Source organism: Adiantum capillus-veneris, chromosome 10 (assembly GCF_014529385.1).
Source record: "Adiantum capillus-veneris isolate H3 chromosome 10, ASM1452938v2, whole genome shotgun sequence".
NCBI classification, from domain to species: domain Eukaryota; kingdom Viridiplantae; phylum Streptophyta; class Polypodiopsida; order Polypodiales; family Pteridaceae; genus Adiantum; species Adiantum capillus-veneris.
Window position 1 is genome coordinate 29,980,051 of NC_140940.1, and position 5,898 is coordinate 29,985,948.

At 43.0% G+C, this 5,898-nt stretch overlaps 1 pseudogene; it reads left to right on the forward strand.

The window, feature by feature from the left end:
- Positions 1 to 547: 547 nt before the first annotated feature.
- LOC147448627 (uncharacterized) lies at positions 548 to 4,055 on the forward strand (annotated as a pseudogene).
- Positions 4,056 to 5,898: the final 1,843 nt, after the last annotated feature.

Genomic DNA, 5,898 nt, shown 5'->3' on the forward strand with positions numbered 1-5,898 from the left:
TATCTTGACACAACTATTGCTCTATCGCAATAGAGCAACTAACTCTATCTAAGGGGGACCCTTTTCAAATCTCAGCTCATAGGCAGGTTCCTTGAGATGTTTGGAGTTGGTATGCAATGTTTGGGAGAAGATGGAACTCATGTCACTGGAGCAGATAGACTCATCAGACAGGTCAAGAGTAGAACAGGTGGATACCAAGTGAAGGCAAGGTCAAAACTACAGGTGAGAGGCAAAATAACCTTACAGTAGATGGAGGAAGACAATGCAATGGCTACAGATGTGAAATTGGCCAGAATTGGGCTAAGTCTTGCTCTATCACGATAGAGCAACCAGAGTAAGATAGGAGTAGATAGAGACAAACTGGACATCACAGTTGCCTTTGGCATGCTAAAATAAGCCTACCAACCAAGTTTGGGGCAAAACCAACAAAATTCAATGAGATAGACACACATCTCCTCAGAAGATTTTCTAAAAAGTGTAAATGAGGTCTATAGGGGTCTAAGTAACATCCATTGATGATGAAAAACCTATCACATCATGTCTAAGGATGGGGGAACCAGATGGTATAGCCACAGATCCAAAAAGAGGCCTAAGATAAAATTCTCTTGCTCTATCGCGATAGAGCAAGCAGGATGACAAATTGACCATTTTTCAAGGATTTCTTAGCATGAAGGCCTCAATTACCATATGTACAAGCCCTACAAAAGATTTCAAGGCAATTGAGCACATTTTCATCATAATAAGCATTATTTTTTGAGCTGTTCTGAATCAGACACCAGAGTGACTATGCAATCTGCTGACATTTATTACTAACTCATCTTGGGGACTAATTGGCTCATCTAGATGCATGCTTAAGTGATAGTCAATTTGAGAAAAGAGTAATGTACCTTTACCCTAATAACTACTTGTGAACACAGGATCTATGGAAGCTTCTCCGGGAAAAAGAAAAGGAAAGAAAATCATTGTTGATGATGCTGATCCATACACTATTTTGCCAGAATCACTGAAGCCAGCAGCCACCTGGTTACCAGCAGAAGTACAACAAGCTGCATCATTCCAGATATACAAGGGACATATCTGGATGACAAAGGCAATTTGATAGAGACAGTCATGATCCCTAAAGAAGCGGAGAATTACTTGAAGAGGTCACCTCAAAGGTCTTGGCTGCAAAAAGTTGGACTATGGGACTTTGTTCCCTGCCATCAGTAGCAGTGGACTTCAAGAGAGTACAACAGCTAATTGAGACCATCCAAGAGAACGTCACTTGCAAAGTCTCTGGATTGGATGATGAGATGATGGAGATATAGATTACCAAGGAGATCATTGCTGAAGCCTTAAAAGTGTCATCACATGGAGTCAACATTAAGGAGAGAAGAAAGAATCTCACAGTATACCTCAGATAGACCTCCTTACCGTCTTTCAAGGATATAGTCAACCCACAGGTGAGAGTGGTAACCCAAATATACAGCCAATGTCTACTGTGTTACAGCAAGAGACCACCCAAGTACACCACACCACATGGGGCAATAACAACAACTATGACTTGGGTTATGGGGACAGAACATGGTACCTTGATAGACCATGTAGCTTACTTGTTTGAGATGGTGTCAAAATTGCATGAGGAATCACCAAAGTACATTGAAGGAGGAGAGGTTCTCACCAGGCTTATATATCAAGCCCTAGGAGCCAAGGATCAGTTACAACCAGCTCCCTGACCAAATGATTGGCTGGTATTGAGAGAAGAGATTGGGGATCAACAAGAAAGAAGAGTGCCTCCTTCTACCAACACGATTGGAGGACGCAAGCTGGAAAGGGTATCGAGAGAGAAAAAGAATGTCTCTCAAAGGGTGCACACATGCGTTGTCAGCTCCTAAGGTTTTTCGACTTTCACTCAATCTGGATGAAGCCGCTGGAGCTCTATTGCGCACATGAGCACAAAAAAGGAACAAAACAGCGACTTTCTTGTGCCAATGAGCTAGGCTTCTGTGTCGATGCCGCTCACTTAGTGGCGGAGACAAAGAGAGCCCTGAAAACTGTGCAACGTCCAATTGTGTGCGTTGCCCGACTTCAACGGGAAAACCGTGGCGGCAAGAATCCGATTGCCACATCACGGTTTTTAGCCGCTGCGGCCTACTACATCGTTCACATGCGCACCGCTTCAAGAGCAAAAAGAATCTGAAAGGCAAGCGGAATTAGAGAAGGTCAAGCTTGGAAAGTGGAAATTTGAAGTGGAGCAAAACACCAGACTGCAGAAGATTGCAAAAATGGAAAGGATGCTAGAAGGGTTTGTGGTGAAAAGATCATTTTGAGGCGATGTAGGTGCCAAGTGGAAACCCTCCAGCACATCTTATACACTCAAGACCAAAACTCCAAACCTAGCCGCATTTGAGCTTGACTAGTTTGAAAAGTACATCCAGGAGAGGAATGCAATGGATGAGCTAGAGCTACAATTAGAAGAGGAATATTTTCAGAGACTGAGAGATCAGCTAAGGCGAGTACCGAGGGAAGAACCACCACCACCAAGACCAGTAACAGGGGAAGAAGCACCACCACCACCACCACCACCATCCTCCTTGCCACATTCAAATCATGAGGAGACTCCTCCTCATGATAAAGAGTGCCAACACCGCCCCACACTGAAGAAGAGGATAGAGTTGAAGATCACCCTCCACCGCCTGAAAATCAGAATAAAGAAACGACACAAGAAGTGGTGCCACCTATTGAGAAAGGAAAGCAAGTAATAACGGACCTACTGAGCAAAGAAGCGGCCTCAACCTCTCAAGCTATGGAATTAGGATCTAGGATCAATATTGACCTAAATGCCGTATAGTCACTGCTGAATCAAGTCAGAATGCATAGCCAGATGTTAGCCGACCAAAGTAAAAACAACAAGAAGAAGATGGAGTTAGCGCAACAAGAAGTGTTGAAGCTACAGGAACAGAGAGATGTTGATCAAACATTGTTACATCTAAAGGACATCAACATCTCTGGAATGGAAAGCATTATCAAGCTGATGAAGGAGAATGCTAAACAAGCCAAAGAATACAGTGAGATCTGTGAAGATACAATCCTTGTGTTTGACAAAGAAATTCACGACAAGGATGAACAGATAGAGATGCTAAAGGCGGCAAAGCAAAGTGCTTTGGATACGGCTCAGAGTCTACAATTAACAATTGAGGATTTGCAGTCCGAAGTGCAAGACCTGAGAACCGCGGCAGAAATACAAGCAAGGGAGTTGGAGAGAATCAAGAAGCAGAAGGCTGTGGTAGCAGCGGCACCAGCTGTCCAACCACAAGAAGATTTCGATGATCTAAAGGAGTTAGAGCTGGAGAAGAAGCAAAGATTGATGATAGCAGAAAGTGCTATAAGAGCCGAGGAGGACTTGAAGAAACAGCTGACAAAGTTGCAAAGCCAACAACAAGAGCAACCAGTGCATGACCTAGAAATAGAAGGATTGGATGTTATGTTAATCATGGATGAAAACAAGGATTTACAAAAGAAGGTCAAGAAGTTGGAAGCAGCAGATGCAAACAAAGAAGCTGAGCTACAGACATTAAGAGATGAACATCAGAGAATGGTAGCTCTGATTACAGCCTTACAAACAGCGGCAAATCAAGCTCCGAGACAAGTAAGAGTACACACAAAGGAAGGGGCCATTGATCTGACCAACTTGGAAGACCTATATGGAGGAGAAGAAGATTCAAAAGACATACCAGAGGTCCAAGGAGCCTAGGCGCAGATAAATGTTGCCCAAGTAGGCCATGTTGAACAAGTTGAACAAGCAAGCCACGTTGAACAAGCTGAACATGTTGAACAAGCAGGCAATCTTGAACAAGCAGGCCCAAGCAATATGTTTGATGATGATGATTCCCTGACGAGCTATGAAGAACAAAAATCGAGTGATCAAGTGCAGAGAGAAGTGGACAAGATGTGGAAGAATGCAATGAAGAGAGAAAGGGAGCTACTGAATGCTTTATCCAAAGCAGGCAAGACAGCCGCATATTAAGAGCGGAGTGGATAGAACCAATGCTGCCATATGCCCTTCTAAAGTATGAGAACTTGGAGCACCAAAAACAGTTGGAAAACAAAGCATATGTGCCAGTTTTTGAAGGAAACCTGCAATCACAGGACAACTGCAACAGAATAATCAACAATCAACCAAGATGGCGGCGCCAGTGGCTTGTCAATCACCGAGATTATCTATTCCACTTAGTTAATGCACCTTACAAATTGCGAGAAGATCCCACATTTTTCCCGGTGCCAAGAACTTTCAGCTGCAGCCAGCATAAAGCCTTACAGAGTAGAAACTCAACCTGGCTAAACTACCGGCTCTTGCAAGGATTGGTTGAAGGAGAGAGAATATCCGGGCAGTATACGGTGAAAACCCTTGAGGGCGCCATTGCTGACTTTGGCGGCTCTCCAGACCTGTCCTGGAAGATGCTCTGTAGAATATGTAGAACATTTTTGGCCTGCCTAACAGCCTTCACCGAAAGTTGGACTTCAGAGTACATCAATACACGACAAACAAAAATTGAATTATCATTATCATACGACTTAAGTGCGCCTCCGACGGAAAAAGTTTTTCACGCCTACTTTCGGAGGTTAATATATATTCTTACCAAGCTATCATCTACAAACTTTTGAAGAAGCCTTCTTACACTGGATTTTTCATGTTCAAGTCACATGTTTTTGGTCCCCTGATGGCTAGCGACTCCATGTCACATGAGATATGACACATTCATGGACCAAGTCAACAAACAACGACAACAAAGACAACACTAAAGACAAAGACAAAGTTCATGTCATGGTACACATGAAGTAGGAGGGGGGGAGTGTTGGAGCCCGACAGTTGTAATGTTTCCAAACTTCCCGTGTAATGCCAACGTTGTTCATATTTTTGATCCAATTGTCTCGATTATGAGTAATTGTGAATCGGCTAGGATGCAGATGTGTTTCCACTTTGTACATACAGTGAGTAGGATATTTAATAACCCCTTGTACATTTTTGAGACGAAGTGACCTAAGTATAAAGGTCACTTAGGTCACATTTTTGAAATACAATCAATCATTATTATTACTCATTGGCTGTGTCATACGAGTACTGTGAGAGAGTGTGTGTGAATCTTATCCTCTTTGCTACGCGCATCTCCCTCGTCGTATCCACAAAGCAACCATACCACCGCGGTAGCCTCGCCGAGAGCTACGCGCCCACGCCAAGCATTCACGATTTCGTGTTGTTCACGAGCAATCTTCTCTCGACCTTGTTTTGCTTGTAAGTATCACATACGTTATCCGTTTTCAGCATTCAAGTGCTTTTTGGAACAAGGATGAGATTAGCTACGCATAGATGTTCATAACTTAGGTTTCGTGCACTGTTATGACATGTTGCTCTATCTTGATTGTAATTGAGAGAGTTAGGGTTAGAATATGGTGAAAATGGACTTATAGGTAAGTGTATCCTAGTGAGGGGATGGTGCCTAGTAAGTTTCGTGTGATTCTAAGTTGATTTGATGTGTAAATGGTGTTATGAACGTTAAGGGATAGAGTGGGTTGAGGTTAGTCACAAGTGAGTAAGTAATGCATCATCTAAGTGCGTATATGTAGGTTGGTCTTAGCTTGACAAGCTAACGAGATTACCTCTGTGCACCTACGGCTTAGTCGTGTTGTCGGATGACAAATATGTTGTCTGGGTTGCGCTTGTGAGCATGAGCAAGGGAGTAGTTCACCCTAAAACACTTTGTGACCAAGTAAAATCACTTCATTATCTACAATGTGGCATTTTTCAGGGTTTAGTTGTCCTTCTAAATCATAGAGTCTCTTCAAACCTTCTTCCACTTTTTGAAGATGCAAGGCTCTAGAACTGTACATGCACAGTTCATCAATGAGAACTCAAATGGA